Source organism: Sorex fumeus, unplaced genomic scaffold, assembly GCF_029834395.1.
Source record: "Sorex fumeus unplaced genomic scaffold, SorFum_2.1 ptg000024l, whole genome shotgun sequence".
Lineage (NCBI taxonomy): Eukaryota > Metazoa > Chordata > Mammalia > Eulipotyphla > Soricidae > Sorex > Sorex fumeus.
In genome coordinates, this window is record NW_026606081.1 from 9,884,462 (window position 1) to 9,901,399 (window position 16,938).

Consider the following 16,938-nt stretch of genomic DNA (forward strand, 5'->3'; position numbering starts at 1 on the left):
AAATTCCTATGAGAATGTTATTACTTTTAAAGAACTAATACTCAAGAAGAAACAAAAGGTAAGTACAAAAGAATATTTTTCACAATGTGAGAGAAACATAGAAATCAGAGAAAAACAGTAATTATTGAGGAAAGACGAGTCAATTCAGTCATAAATATTGTATTGAATGCCGAGACTGGAGGGTAGGAAGGGAGCATGTAGAAATGCAGGAGAAAAACTATTACTCATATTAGAGAGCTAACCATTTCAAAAGAACAGCAAGACCTGAGCAAATAACTCCGTAAGTAACATAAAGAAAAAGATTTAGCCAGATTTTTGAAAAAAAATATTACAAGCCTTCCTTGAATTTATGACTAGTTTTATTGCTTTGAGATTTAGGACTACTGCCATATTAAATAAAATGAGAATAATTTTTTTTCAGTATTTGCAAAAAAATGCCTGGTAGGAGAAAAAGAAACAATAAGTAAAGATGACAAATAAATGAGTCAAGGTGTTAATTGGATCTTCCTATTATTTTAAAGTGAAGGCTGGTTTACTGCTTTGGCTTTGTCTGGTTGGTTGTCTCAAAAACAAATCATTTCATTTATTTCCCAACCAAAGAAGAAACAATAGATGTGTTTTTATAGTGTGATTCCTTGAAGCATTTAATTTTCATCTTCTCAGGGACACAAAGTTCTCATATAGAAGTGGAGAGAAATTAGAGCATACTTTATATTATGAACTTAGTTTCCTAATTTATAGAGGCATATGAGTAAACATATATAGCAAGGCTCTCAATAATTTGCTAGCTGCTTATTTCTACCTAGTTTGATAAGGGTTAGCAGTGAAATAAATGATAATCAAGACAAGTAAATATTTAGTGGAGATTTGACATAGAATACCTAAATCTGTCTTTTTTGGGGGGAATGAAATGACTTTGAACCATAAAGGATCATTTTCTTTCTCTCTCACTCTTTATTTATTTATTTATTAAGTTATGTTGCCTTTAAACAGTTTTTAATCTCTTTGCTATATCTCTACCCCACATATGAGAAAGATCATTTTTATATTAGACATCTCCCTCTAACACCACTCAGCATGTTACTCTCCAGATCCATTCACATGGTAGGAAATTGCATGATTTCCTTTTCTTATAGTTGAGTAACAATTCATTGTATATACATATCACAGTTTCTTTATCAAGTAATCTGGTTTCAGACACTTGGGTTATTTCCAAATTCTGGCAGTTGTGAATAGTGCTTCATTGAGCATAGGCATAGGCACACAGATAGCTTTTCTGAATAGTTTTTTGGCATTTGGGGGTCAATACCAAGAAGTAACATTGCTAAGTCATATGGAAGTGTGATTCTAATCTTTTGAGGTGTCCATATAGTTTTCCAGAAAAGTTGAACCAGTTGGTGTTTCTACCAATTGTGGAAAAGAGTTTCTTTTCCCCTACAACTGCAACAACACTTGTTTTTTGTTCTTGTGATGTGTGACAACCTCACTGGGGTGAGATACCATGGTTATAAAGTGTTAACATTTATATTTTTGGTATACAAAATTACGGGACCTCTACCAACACCAAAGAGACAAAGACCCTTTACCACTGTCCTTTTGTCACTTGTGGTCTGCTTCATCCTTCTCTGCATACCCCTTAAGCACTCAGCCACATGTCTTGGTAGCCTCAGTTCTACAGTCAAAGTCCATGGATATATATATATATATATATATATATATATATATATATATATATGTCATATGATAGATTTTTTTCTTTCACTTGCTTTGTTTCTTGTATACCACATATGAGTAAGATCATCTAGTTATTTATATTATTTTTCTTCTGAGTTATTTCACTTAATTTGGAGAGATAGCACAACAGGTTGCGTGTTTGCCTTGCATGCAGCCGAACCGGGTTCAATACCTTCGCCCCTCTTGGAGTGCCTGGCAAGCTACAGAGAGTATCCCGCCCACAGGGCAAGCTCCCCGTGGTGTATTGGATACGCTAAAAATAGTAGCAACAAGTCTCACAATGGAAACATTACTGGTGCCCACTCAAGAAAATCGATGAACAATGTGAGGCAGTGCTACAGTGCTACAGTAATAAGGGAATCATTTTCTTAACCCCTTTAAGGCCCAAATGAGAAGCAGAGATTCTTTACTTTTGAATATAAGAAGAATGGTTTTACAAAGTTATGAGGGATCATCTAGTTTAACCAATCCAAATTACATATTTATTGTTGTGGTTTTCAAGAGACCCTACTATCATGATCCTGTGTGGTCCTCCAGGGCTTTTTATTCAGGAAAGATGTAGACTAAAGTTATAGAATGGGAAAGGAAGAAAGGAAAACTGCACATACATACACACAAATGACAAAACTGACCAACTATGGTACTATCCAAATGAAATATGCTAAAGAGACCCAATATTTGATAAAAAGGTCATACAGATTAAGTTATTTTGGTAGTTGGTAGGTTGATGGGTTCATTTAAATTTGACATCTTATAAAATGTCTACCATGTCTACCATACTTCTCTATAGACTAAACAGATGATTTTTCCATGATTTTTCCTCATTTTACTGGAATGAAGAAAACAATAAACAATTAAACTCAACACTGAAGAATATAATTTCTTATTGCAAGGGTTGTAAATAAAATGTGGTGCAGAGATTATAAATAAAATATTTTTAAAAATTGAATCACTGTGAGATAGGCTATCAAAAAGCTATTCATGATTGGGTTTCAGTCATATAATGTTCCAAGACCCATCTCTCCAAGAGTGTACATTTCCCACCACCAATATCCCTAGTTTCACTCCCTCCAACCTCTTACCCCCATCCAAACCCCCTATGCTGACCCTCTCCCTGCCTTTATGAAAGGCACCTTTATGGCAGGCACCTTTCTTCTTTCTCTATCTCTCCTTTTGTGCAATATAGGTACCAAGTGGTCATGTTTGTTGTATGCTTTCAATATTTTTATCAGGAAGGTACAACTGGAGCAGCCTTTTTTAACTGGGTGATGGCTTTGGGGTGTGGAAGTGACTTCCAGGGCTTCTGAAAGTACAGGGAGACTGCAGGAGGTAGCTTATCCTGACCCGGACAAAGCCAGGAGGTTTCAGTCACAAAACCGGCATACTCAAGTTTTCAGAAGGTTAATGTCTCGGTGAGAACTCTGGCCAGGGACATGGTGATGATTTTGGATAGTGAGCACAAGCAGTTGCCGGGGGATCTTCTTGGCTAGGCACTGGGCTAACTCACCCTCCTCCGATGTACTGCATTATGTTCAGCCTTGCTCTGGTTGGAGATTAACTGTGGCTTTAGATCTCTTTTGAGATTTATTTATGAATCTCTCAAGCAAGACCCATAAATGAGTTTCTATGGTTGAGCTAGAGGTGGTTTGTGAGCTTGACTCCTACATATTTAACTTTTGGCAGTTTAATTTCTCAGGAAACTAGGTCCTGAGTTGTTAGAGTCCAGCCAGAGACATATCAGGAACCCAAAGGTATCATCAGCCTGGTGACGCACTGGCCACATGGGTCCACGTTGACCTGCTGGTGGTGTTGCACCTCTTGGGTGCCAGTGGTGACAGAAATAGCTGCCCCAGAAGAGACCAGGACTAGGGCCAGGGCTGCTACCATTTGCAACCTGGGCACTCTGCACAGTCTGCACTCACAGTCCAGCCGAACATGACCAGGAGGCACAAACCCCTATCCTGGGTGTCCTGACAGTTGGCACTCAGGGAGGACTTCCTCAAGAATATGCTGTGGGCAGTGATTCCTGTTCCAGAGAAGAAATGGTGGTGAGGCTGCCTCACTGGTGGTGAATTGCTGGGGCCCCATGGTGGGAACCAGACTGCCCCTTCAATTCAGAGATCCATACTCCGTGGTAGTGCAGTTGGACCTGAAGAGCCCTACTTAGATATATTAAACCTCTGTCTCTGCCCATAGTGCTGAGCGCTGTTGTGGCTGCACCATTTGGCAGCTTTACCACAGCCATCCTCATGAGTCCCATTCTGGGCCAGGGTTCAGCAGTAGACAACCTGCCAGCATTGTTTAGTGTTGCTCTCTCTAATACAGGATGTTCAAGGGGCTCTCACAGTCACTCACACACAAAAAAATTATAACCCCATTCCCTCTGCCGGCTCTGGTGCTTGCCACTGCACTACTGCCATTTTGACTGGAACTCCAATGAATGAAAGGGGTTTAGTTACATGAAACCCCATCTTTAGAAGAGGACTCACTATTTAGTGAGTGTTGAATTGATGTCTGATTGACTGGAGATAGCAATCACTTATAGCTCTCTATTTTGTCTCACTCCCTTACTTTCACTTGTAACTTCATCTTTGGCTAAAGCATTTGACTAATACCTACTCTTTAAAAACATGTTTGATCGGGGGCTGGAGGGATAGCACAGTGTGTAGGGTGTTTGCCTTGCACAAGGCCTACCTGTGCTCAATTTCCAGCATCCCATATGGTCCCCTGAGCACTGCCAGGAGTGATTCCTGAGTGCAGAGCAAGGAGTAACCCCTGTGCATCGCCGGGTGTGACCCATAAAGCAAAAAAATGTGCAATCATAGAAGATAAATCTTATAAACTCTACTCAATGAATTTTTACTGTACTATTCTATATTCTAGGCATACACCAATGAATAACACACACATCCCTTATGACCCCTTATGGAATTTGATAACTTTTTACATTTTCCTTCCAAAAAGAAAAATGTAACACCTGAAATTTTGTAATTAAACCCTTTCCCCCTGTGTTCTGGGCTGGAGTGATACCACAGCGGGTAGGGCGTTTGCCTAGCATGCAGCCAACATGGCCAATCCGAGTTAGATTCCTCTGCCCCTCTCGGAGAGCCCAGCAAACTACTGAGAGTATCTCGCCTGCACAGCAAAGCCTGGCAAACTACCCGTGACGTATTCAATATGCCAAACACGGTAACAACAAAGTCTCACAATGGAGGTGTTACTGGGCCTGCTCAAGAAAATCAATGAACAACAGGAGGACAGTGACAGTGTGTGTTCTATCAAATTGATATTTCAGTTATTTGCAAGGCAACTTTTTAATAATATATATTTAATGCAATTTTTTGTTTGTTTGTTTTTTGAGACACACTCAGTGGTGCTGAGGGTTTATTCCTGACTGCAATCAGAGATCACTCCTGGTAGGACTCAGAAGAACTTATGGTACTGGGAATTAGACCAGGGTGGCCACACACAGTGCAAGCACCTGCTGTAATGTCTCTCTTGTCTCTATTCAGAGGAGTTTTAACCTAACACTCCTATACCTTTAATATTTACTTTACTCTTAATCTGGTTTGATTACTAAGTAAGTTGGGAATTGTATCTTAATTATTAGTATTTTATATTCCTAGACGTTTGGATCATCTCAAGATTTTTACAAAAAATCTCTTTATTTTCAAGTTATTTATTGTACTATAAGTGTTCATCCACTTATCTTTTTCACATACCTGTAGTTCAATCCACTAACTCAGAACAATCAGGTGGGACTATTTATCTTTTTGCTTTTCAATGTATTTCGACAGACTAAAGCATATTGCTTGAAGGTGGAGGAACATACATCTTATGAGAAAATGGATCAGCTTACCATCTATTCTGAGATGGGCATGTTGCCCAAAATATTCATGTCAATAAAATTATTCCTTAGCTTATAGTGATCAGTGAGAAAAGTTTCCCTTTTTTCCCAGGTAACTTCGTAGATGACAGAACAAATAGAAGAGAAGACGCAAAATTTTTGTGTTACTTTTTACAACTCCAGTAGATATTATAATAACTGGAAACTGATGAGCCATAGGATGACCACAAACTGTGAGGTGAAAGAACCTGGCACGTCTGCCTTTCTGGAACCTACCTGGAGGCAAATGAACAGCACTAGAGATTGTCCAAGTAAATGTTATTCAGGGAAGAAATAAAATCCACTTTTTAACATTCATCCTATGGTCTGTGCTCACGATTTTTGCAGTGGGAATGATTTAAGGATATAAAATGAACATTGAACCTTAGGAATTCCTTGAAAGTGCTTTGCTTTGTTTCATTATAAGAGGACACACAGTTCCAAATAAGAAAGGGCAATAGGTTAAGAAGTAAAGGTGTCTAACACAGACTAAAAAAAAAAGTCACAAAAATGAGAAGAAAATAAGTTTATATTGCACTAATTCATATTCCCTATGTTGTTTTCTACACAATTAAAATAAACTCAGCCATGAAATATTGTACAATTTTTGTTAATCATTATGTATTAAATAAATGACATGTTCATGGAAAACTGAGGTAGGGAGAATAGTCTTATTTTGGTTATGACAGTGTGATCAGGGATTTTTCAGGTTCTGGCTGTGAGACTGCATAGCCTCTTCATAAGGGAGAATGAGTTCCTGACAGAAAAAGAAAATTGGTGGGCCTGGGTGGTAGCGACTTCGTCAAGAAAAAGGATGAACTGCAAACATAATGGAGGCAGGGATCTTTTATTTAGGACAATGGTGACTTTTTTGTAGCATATCTTTTGGGAGATGTCATTTGCTAAACTTATGTGTCAAGATAGGCTGATGTGAGAATCGTTTCTACTTCCTGAGTTTATCTAGAATAATCGGGCAGGTACATACAAGAATTTTACCCTTTGCCATCTGATTTAATTTTTTTTTTAGCTATCTAAAGATTGATCATCTCTGACCAGTAGATAAGTGATTACATAGCATTATGTTCTAGAAACCTTAATATTGGTTTTTCTGATTTTTTTTGGTACTGTGATAAGCACAATATTGAAAAGGTACAGATTATGCCCAAGGACAAAGTTGTTGCTGAATGCTTTAGAAATTTAATCAATCTGAGTTTCTGCAAATTTTAATTCAGAAACTGCTGACTTTAAGTTTGAATTTTGACTGCCTTTTTCTTTTAGGGGGAATTGAGAGAATTTTTCATACCAAGGGCAGTAATTAGCCCTTGCCTGTCAAAGAAAGAAAATTCTACTTCATTAGTAGACCTGAAAGAAGAGGTTATCTGAACTCACTTCAGCATTCAGAGTTAGAATTCAGTAGAGAAACATCTGGGCTACGAAGGCATCAGGGAGCATTTAGAGGGTTTCTCCAGTACTAAAATAATTTCTACTGTGCATTTACATTATACCAGGGTCAAGGGGAATTGAAAAATGAGGATAAGGAATCAATCCAGGAAAGCCAGAACTTTATTTTTCCAAATGACACATGCAGGGCTTGGGAATTACTATGATAACATGTCTTGAGAAATGTTTTCTCCATTTCTCCCATTGTAACTCTATATGAAAGAGAAAACTATACACTTAAAGGTAAAGGTAAAGGCCCTCCCGTTGATCGTCGATTTGCTCGAGCGGGCCCAGTAACGTCTCCATTGGAGACTTTGTTGTTACTGTGTCTGGCATATCGAATACTCTCGGTAGCTTGCCGGGCTCTCCGAGAGGGGCGGAGGAATCGAACTTGGGTTGGCCATGTTGGCCGCTTGTAAGGCGAACGCCCTACCCGATGTGCTATCGCTCCAGCCCAATACACTTATTAAAAGCTATTTGACTCCATATGTAAAAGTTTCTAATGCATGACTATTTAAAAGATTCTGCTAGGTTAATTATTTTCTTTTTTGCATGGAGGGGGATGCAGCTTAGCCACACCAGCAGTGCCTAGGGCTTATTCGTGGTTCTATGCTCAGGGCTCATTCCTGATGGAGCGCAGAGGACCACAGATAGTGCAAGAGATTGAATCCAGGTCAGCTATTTTTAAGGCAAGCACTTCACCCTTTGGACTTTCTCCAGCCCTAGGTAAAATTAGAAAGAAGCAATAGGATATGACAAAGGGCATTTTTCTCTTTCCCTCTTTTCCTTTATTTTCTAGTTTGCTAGTATAATGGGACCAGACCATTATTGTCATCAATATTTAGTGGAACTTGGTGATAATTGGAAATGTTCTATATTTCTATGTAAAGTATAGTATACATGATTCAGCATTACGTGCTTGAAATTTTGCTAATACAATGAGGAAATGAACATTTAATTTAATTTAGTTTTAGAAAAATTTAAATGTAAGTCATTACATGTAGCTTGTGGCTACCACATTGACAGAAAGACCTACGACTTGAAATAAAATTGTAGATGATACGTTTATCTTTGTCGACTTGAATTCTTAGGTACTAAAATTATTAAAATGTCACATAGTATTATCACTTCACAAAAATAAATTTACCTTGCGTTTAACTTTTTTTTAACCAAGGGAAGAATATACTTTTTTAGATATAGTAGTTCAGTGAATATGCTTTCCTATTTTACTTTTTACTTTTCCTATTTTGTGTAAAAAATTGATCTCTGAATCCTATAAAGGGAAGTATCTTCAGAAGATGTATCATGACAGTCAACTGTAATTGAACATGAGTTGTCTTAAAGTTGCAATGTCTCATTTTCATTCAGGAAAAAGCTTGCTTTCTTCTGTTGGCAAGAAGAATTGTCAAGATATCAGGTGAGATTCTGTATAGAAAATCCAGTCTCTTACATGTGTAGTATGTGTTCTAGGACTTTGGACTGTCTCCCCAGCACTAAAAGAGTTTTGAAGAAAAGGTACAATAAACAAAGACATGCAGATTTAAGTTCTGTGTTGTACCAAGAAGAATTAAGCAAATTCTATTTTCCCCAGTAAAATAAGGACCTTTAAAATAAACTCATTCTATCATTTTTGAGTTGACTTTTAAAAAATATTGTAATTGGGTAGCATGGTTACAATATTGTTAACATTCTGGTTTTGATGTAAAAAGTTGCTACACCTTCACAAACACTGAAGTGCCTCAGACCCTTCACCTCAAACTCACCCTTACCATTTGAGTTAAAGATATTTTAGACCTGGATTATAAGTAAATGTCTATTTTTAAAAAAGATATCAGGTGAGCAGTGTTTGGTAAAATTTTCAGTTGTGGTCAGTGTTTTCCATTACAGTTGTGTTTGTATAAGAAGTCAAATAATATATATTTCATGTTTTGCTGCTATTTTTAATTTCAACAAGTTCTGTTTTGTTTACATGTTGACTGTATTATAGCAAACCAAAATGTAACCTCAAATCATCACCAGAAAGCTTATCTTTTTAGGATATAGTGACAGCATAACCTAACTGAATTTCATGAAGGTGTCAACATTTTTTAATACTAGATAATTTTTACCTTGCCAAGAAAAATTGCCAAATGACACAAATGTAAATATCAGATTCTAAAATTATTTTGTTTCTATGAGCTTTAACTATGGGCCAGGCTTGTCTTTTTAAAAGCTATTTACAGTGTTCTGGGGTATTACTTAGTGGTTAAAGCTTACATTCCAAAAGATACAATGGTGGCTTTTATATAAGAATGTGAGATATTACAATAGCAGGCGCTGTGGTAGCTAATAATTTGTCCTTCTCATTCTCATCCCTGTTCTCACTGTTATCATCCAGAGAAAATATTGTTGATGGACTATGGGAGGGCTTACAATGGTTCATCTCGGTAACCATGCACATTCTGTCCTAATAACTTTATTCTATGATATTGTATTGGGAGCTTGAAACTGGCCACCTAGAAAGTATTAACACCAAGAAATTGTCAAATACTACAAATCAAGGTTGTTTCATTTTGAGAGAGGTAGTTGCTAAAAGCTTAACCACATACTACTAGACAAGGAGGTAGCTTTATTGATGCCTGTTGTAATGGTAAACTAGAAGTGGTGGAAATGGGAGGTCAGAGAGCTTTCTTCGCTTTATAATTTTGGCTTCTCATTTTCTAGTGACCATTTTCTACATGTCTGTTGTTCATTGATTTGCTCGAGCGGGCACCAGTAACATCTCCTTTGTGAGACTGGTTGTTACTGATTTTGGCATATGGAATACATCATGGTTAGTTTGCCAGCTCTGCTGTGTGGGCTGGATACTCTCCGTAGCTTTCTGGGCTCTCCAAGAGGGACAGAGAAATTGAACCCGGATTGGCTGCGTGCAGGGCAAATGTCCTACCCACTGTGCAGCACTTCTACCTGATGGCCCTGTCTATCAGGTAAAAGTAATGTATAAATTGGAATGTGTCCAAATATAAGTGGAGCACGTGTTTGTGTGTTTGTGTGTGTGTGTGTGTGTGTGTGTGCAGCTATTTTGGTAATCTTTGGGCAATCATTTGGGTGCAATCCTTATATAAATAGAGTTCATACCTCCCTCCACCAGTGTTAATAGTTGAAATAAACTTATAGCTTAAATAGAAACTTCCCAAAGCTGCAGATGAGCTTTATCAGTCATTAATATTACTAAGAATCTTCCAGTATGATAGTTGCCAAATGCTATTGTATACATGAAGAACATTGGAATAAGTCTATTACACGTGGCTTTGTACTGTACTCACTCCAACTGAAAACGTTAGGTGTTTATGTTCGAATTTAACAGCAAATAGAAACAAAAATACTACCTTTTCAATACTAAAACTAGGAAGGTATTCCTCAAATCATTGGTGACTAATTACACATAAACTTTTCTTCTGTGTTTTGCAATGAAATGTGAGGGGTTTGGCTGGTAGGTTAGTGGGAAAGCCTGAGGATATGGTGCTGCTTATAAATATTCTTTTCTGATTACTAAGTGTAATTCTGGCTCCACATCTAACTTGATCCAATTTCCAAAACACTGTACTCTCTTCTTGATCCAGGAAATGATGAATTTGGAGAAACCTTGGCACTCTAGTAAAGCCGATGGCTAAGTTAGGAAATGTGTCTAAGAAGTATTCACAGTCTCTGTTGAATTTTCTATCAACTTCCATCTTACAAGTGTTTTAAATGTAGAAAGGGCAGTGGAATTCTGTATACAAAATATGTAAAATGCTGTCTGTCTAAAAAATTTCCCTCTAATAACATTACTTTTAGAGCTGCTTCGGCGAAAGGGAAATGAAATTTTGCTCATCTCAAGTGTATGGTACAGCAACACATTTTCCTGATAAGACTTAGCTAGTTTCTCACCTTTCCTCTCTTTGAACTTTTTACCATTTACTAAACACTATTATGTTATTGTGCCATTGTCTTCTCCAATCCAGGAGAGAACATTGTAAATTTCATGTATTGCAATATTTGGCAAAAAGGTAGAGGACAAAGTTTTCTATATTACCCAAATATATTTCAGGAAAAAAATACTCCGTGCTGACCATAGAGAATCATCCTAATATACTTCAGAGCTTTCTATTAAAGTGGTTAAAGAGGATTAAGTGGTTAAAGTGGATTATCACATAGGTCAAAAGACTTGGGGAGTGGGACCAGAGAGATAGCATGGCAGGTAGGGTGTTTGCCTAGTATGCAGCAACTTGGGTTTGATCCTCAGCATCCCATATGGTCCCCCTGAGCACAGCCAGGAGTAATTCCTGAGTGCAGAGCCAGAATTAATCCTTGAGTGCAGAGCCAGGAGTAACCCCTGATCATCGCTGGGTGTGACCCAAAAAGACAAAAGAGAGAGAGAAAGAGAGAGAGAGAGAGAGGGAGAGAGAGAGAGAGAGAGAGAGAGAGAGAGAGAGAGAGAGAGAGAGAGAGAGAGATTTAGTGCATGAGATTTAGTTTATTCAGGTGCCGAGCTGATTCTTTTCTAAGAGAAACTAGGGTCATAATCAGCCCTGAAATAATTTATCTTATAATATTTAAAAAATTTTCCTTTACAACAAGAATTATGCTTTAGAGCCCGAGAAGCTACCGAGAGTATTCGATATGCCAAACACAGTAACAACAAAGTCTCCAATGGAGACGTTACTGGGCCCACTCGAGCAAAGATTATCACATAGTAAAATAATAATCTTGGAATTCTGAAACCCTTGTATGGGTAAGTAGAGTTAGAGAAAAGGTCAACTCTCTTTCTTAAGTGGGAGGTCAAACATATCAGAAAGCAATCCACCATTTTGGAAAATCAGGAAAGAAAGCAAACTTATTTTCTGTAAGTTTTAGAGCACTTCTAAATAGACGAAAAGAAAGAAAAGGAAAACAAATAAACAAAAGACTTTGACAACTCAGGTTACTTAAAAAAACTAAAAACTGGAGATACTCTGTATAGCAAATAAAGAGTAGATGAATAATTATAAAAAAATTCCTCGGTGTTCAGTTTGATTCTAGACAGGTTGACTTAAGAAATGTTAAATTGAATGCTAATTTTCCACGCATTCACACATTTTGTCCTAATATCCAAATGCCAGAGTAAGAAGTTTCTCTGGTTAAATTTTTGCTCTGAAATAACCTACTCTTATTTGGTTAAATTTTTTAATTTCATAAGCCTTGGTTTCTTTAACAATGATTTGGGATTACTATTTTACTTGATGCACAGGTTTATTATAGGATTGCTATTATTATTGTTAGTATTTACTACTATACCATTAGTTTGGCTTCCAGTTTATATTGTGACTAGACTTATTTACCTCTTGATACTGTCCTAACCTGTTTGCTTATTATATCTTTCCTGGAACACTACAATAATTTCCTATTCTTCTTCCTCTTCTTTTTTTTTTCTCATTTTCTAGTGATCATGCAGAAACTAAATGTGAGTTTTAAAACAAATCTGCTAGATCAAATTAGGTTACTCTCTTACTTTGAATTATTCAGCATTTTTCTTTTTTTCTTAGAATGAAATGTAAACTTCTCTTCTTTAATGCCAGTATGAACTTAAGAGATCTGATTTTCCAATTTGTCTCCTCCCGTCTTGTATTCTTATCCCTTTTCTCTCTTTCTCTCTCTCTCTATATATGTATACATGTATATATATATATATATAGAGAGAGAGAGAGAGAGAGATTATCATTCTGGGTATGAGTAGGTTGTTGTTGTTCATTAGGTTAATCTCCAATGAACCTTTCTCTCTGTTTGTTTTTGGGCCATTCCCCATGGTGCTCAGGATTTATTCCTGGCTTTGTGCTAAGGGATCATCCTGGTAGGACTCTGGGGACCATACAGAGTGCCAGAGGTCAAACCCTGGTCAATGTGTGCTACAAAAGTGTCCTACTCACTCTACTGTCTCTCCAGGCCCACTTAGATCCTAGTCGGATCTAAAGTTCTTTTTTTATCCTATTTTATAAGTAAGAATAAATATTGTGGCCGAGGTCATTAAATTTAAATTGCTATGGTGGCATTGGTGCTGGAACATTGTATGTCTAAAAACCAACATTAAATAAAATTTGTAAATTATGGTACTTCAATAAAATTTAAAAGAATGTTTAAGATGTTAAAGTTGCGATCACTATTGAAGGAGACAAGTCTCAGAATCAAATCATGTAATCATTTTTTCAAATCCTGATTAATTTTGTTGAAAAAATGTACATTTAATGCATAGTATATACCTAGTATATATAGTATATATAGTAACAGTATATATAGGTATATATATATAGGAGTATTAAAGTTATCATTGTTCATATTGGAATAATTTTCTTTTTATTGGATTGCTTCCTCAGAATTGTGGTTGACAGGGCATGAATTAAAGCTGTTAGAAAGTTGAGTGAATAGTTTACTAGTCTGAGAAACTTCTCCAGTCTTAGCTGTCTATGGGTAATAATTCTGTGGCAGGCATGCCTTGAGTCAAATCAGCTGAATTGGCTTATGCCTATCTCAAACAGCCTTGTGGAATACAAATCTTCATTTTAAATGTGAAGATCTGATGCTACTCACTGTTTCACAAATCTTACAATCAGTGTTACCTTTCTATGGAAGCCATAAAATATATTCCAGTGACTGAAATCCGTTCAAAAGATTATCAAGAGATTTACAACTTTTAAATTGGAAACAGAATAAGTGCACTGGCTGAGCAATAGAGAAGAATTTTCAGGGCTGAATCTTTCTCTAATCCTTGCCAGTGTCTTTTGTTGGTTTTTGTTCATTTCAATCAAATTTGGTCTTTAATAAAAGATGTGTAGTTATAAAAGAGGTGAATATTCATTTAAATGTAAATGGTTGCCCTCATTTGGAGCAACACCATATCCAGAAAAGACAATGTGTTTGGAATCATAATTCCATCAGTACAGACTCCTCTGTAGAATTCTGTTGATGAGGTGATGCATTGTCAATTTTATCTTGAATAGTTTGAGGGGGGTCCTTGTGATTTTCTTCAAGGGTTTTCTGAAGATATGAAAGAAATGTTACAGGTAAATACTTATGTGCTGCCAAACATTATAAATAGTATTATTTTCCCAATTAAATTATTAAATATAAAATATCTTAAGGGCTTTTAAAAAGTAGTGGAGATCCATCCAATGTCCTGATGGATCTATCACATCTTCCAGAAGGGCAATGGAGAAGACTATCCATGACTTCTACTCATATCTCTTTGATAGCCATGCCCACCTGCCCACATAACAAATTCCACAGGATGCATATGTCATTCCCAACATTCTCCCTTCCAAAATCCAACACGCCATTTTTTCTGTAAAGAAGTGAACAGCACCTGGCCCAGACAAGGTCAGACCTGAATACCTGAAGAACCTGTCATCAGTACTCATCAATACACTGGCTTGGCTCTTCACATGCTACCTGTCTGAATGCAAGGTTCCATCCCAGTGGAAAACCAGCAGGACTGTTCAACATACAAGAAGGGAGACATCCATGACATTGGCAACTATCGCCTAATCTGTCTTTTTCTGTCGTCTACAAGTTGTTCACTCGAGTCATCCTGAATAGGATTGGCAGAACACTAGATGTAGGACAACCATGCAAGCAAGCCAAGTTCTTAAAAGGATTCAGCACGATCGACCATATCCGCATGATGACCTAACTCACTGAGTTTCTCGGGAGTTCAAGATGCCACTCTGTCTAATGTTCATTGATTTAAAGAAGGGCTTTGAGTCTGTTGAAATGGAAGCAGTCATTGAAGCCCTAGCCAGTCAGGGCATTCAAACTCAATACATCAGGATCCTTCGTGAGCTGTATTATGATTTACTACGAGGATCTCACCATTCTACAAGGAAGTGATCATCAATGTTAAGAGAAGGGTTCGGCAGGGTGATACCATTTCACTGAAACTCTTCGCTGCCACCCTTGAGAACATCATGCGACGACTGGGATGGGAAGGAATGGGAGTGAAGATAGAAGGTCAGCAAATAAACCACCTCTGCTTCGCTGATGACATCATTCTAATAACACCAAACATTAGCCACGTGGCACAAATGCTGGCTGACTTCTGTGAGTGTGGAAAGGTTGGACAACAGCTGAATCTCACAAGACAGTGTTTATGAGAAACAGTCTCGTTCCTGATGTTCCATTCACTCTCAATGGGACAAATATCTCCGAATGCAACAGTTCTGTGTACCTAGGTCGAGAAGTCAACATGTGGAATGACCTGGCACCTGAGTTGTGCAGGAGGAAGAGAGCTGCTTGGAACGCCTTCAAGAGTGTCGAAGAAATAACTAAGAGGATGAAGAACCTTTGGCTCCGGGAACATTTCTTCAATTCCACTCTTTTCCTGCATTAACATATGCCTCAGAGACCTGGGCCCTACGAACAAAAGATGAGAATGCTATTTGTGTCTCCCAAAGACGAATCAAAAGAGCTATGCTTGGAGTATCATGCTTCATTCAAATGAGAGAAAGAATACGGAGTTCTGACCTCCGTCGATGACCAAGAATCAGGGATGCAGGAGGTCACGAGTTGCTCCCCACAAGTTGCTCTCCGGCACGGACATGGCTCCAGAGCCAAAAGGACTTAATTTAGAGCCTGGAAGCTTGCATGAGAAAAGTGAATGGACTATGGGTTAAACTATGGCGCCATGCTTCCCTGGGAGAAAAAGGGTGTCTGTCCCTTTTTCTTTTCCCGCCCCTGGCAGCAAGGTGGCCTCCGCTCAGAGTTTATTGGAAAGCCAGGTATGAGCCTGCGGTAATGGGGCAACTGCAGCCTCATGGGATGGGGGGTGGTACCGGCTCGTCCTTCAAGTCCTACTGAGGTCATGAGTTGCCCCCCACGAGCTGCTCTCTGGCACAGCCATAGCACCAGACGCACAGAAACCAATCTTGTAATTATCTGGCTCTTGGCAGAAATCCCTCCAGACTTAATTAGTAAAATATCAGAAATCCAAAATCATATGGTTCTCATAACCAGCTGTAGAAAATAAATGATTTCATAATGCCTTTTCAGCAGTTCTGATTGTTGGGGAGAAATTCTAAACAATAATGGTACATCTTTTGTCGAAATAATGAATGTAATCAAAGTAGAGATAAAGTTAAGTAGAAATCATCTGCCTCACAGGCATCGGGAAGGGTGGGAGAGGGGGCATCTTGGGGTTCAGAAAAAAAGGAAAAAAAGAGAAAAGTAAAAAGAAAAATATTCAAGCAAAAAGAAATCAGGGATGCTGTCTCATTTGCCAAGGCATCGAAAATCAGACGGGCTGGACATGTAATGCGATTTGGAGATGACCACTGGACTAGAGCCATTACCGACTGGATTCTACAGGATGTGAAAAGATTGTGTGGCCGCCCACCTACAAGATGTTCAGACTTCTTAGTCAAGACCCTGAATGATAGGTTTGAGGCTCTTCGTGTTCCTGAAGTGAGCAGACGCCACTGGGCTACACTAGCATGTTACGGGGACGGATGGAAACATTACTGGCACCTGCTTGAGCAAATTGATGAGTAATGAGATGTCAAGCGATCAAATGATCAAGCTGAGAATTATGAACCTCTTTTTTTTTTAGTAGAAAATGATATACAAATTACTGTACTATTCTGTCTATGTAACAATAAATAAAGTCCATCTTAAAGGTAAAGGTAAAAGGTAAAGGCCCTCCCATTGTTTGTCGATTTGCTCTAGTGGGCCCAGTAATGTCTCCATTGGAGACTTTGTTGTTACTGTGTTTGGCATATCGAATACATCACGGGGATCTTGCCAGGCTCTAGCTGTCCGGGTGAGATACTCTCGGTAGCTTGCCGGGCTCTCCGAGAGGGGCGGAGGAATTGAACTCGGGTCGGCCATGTTTGCTG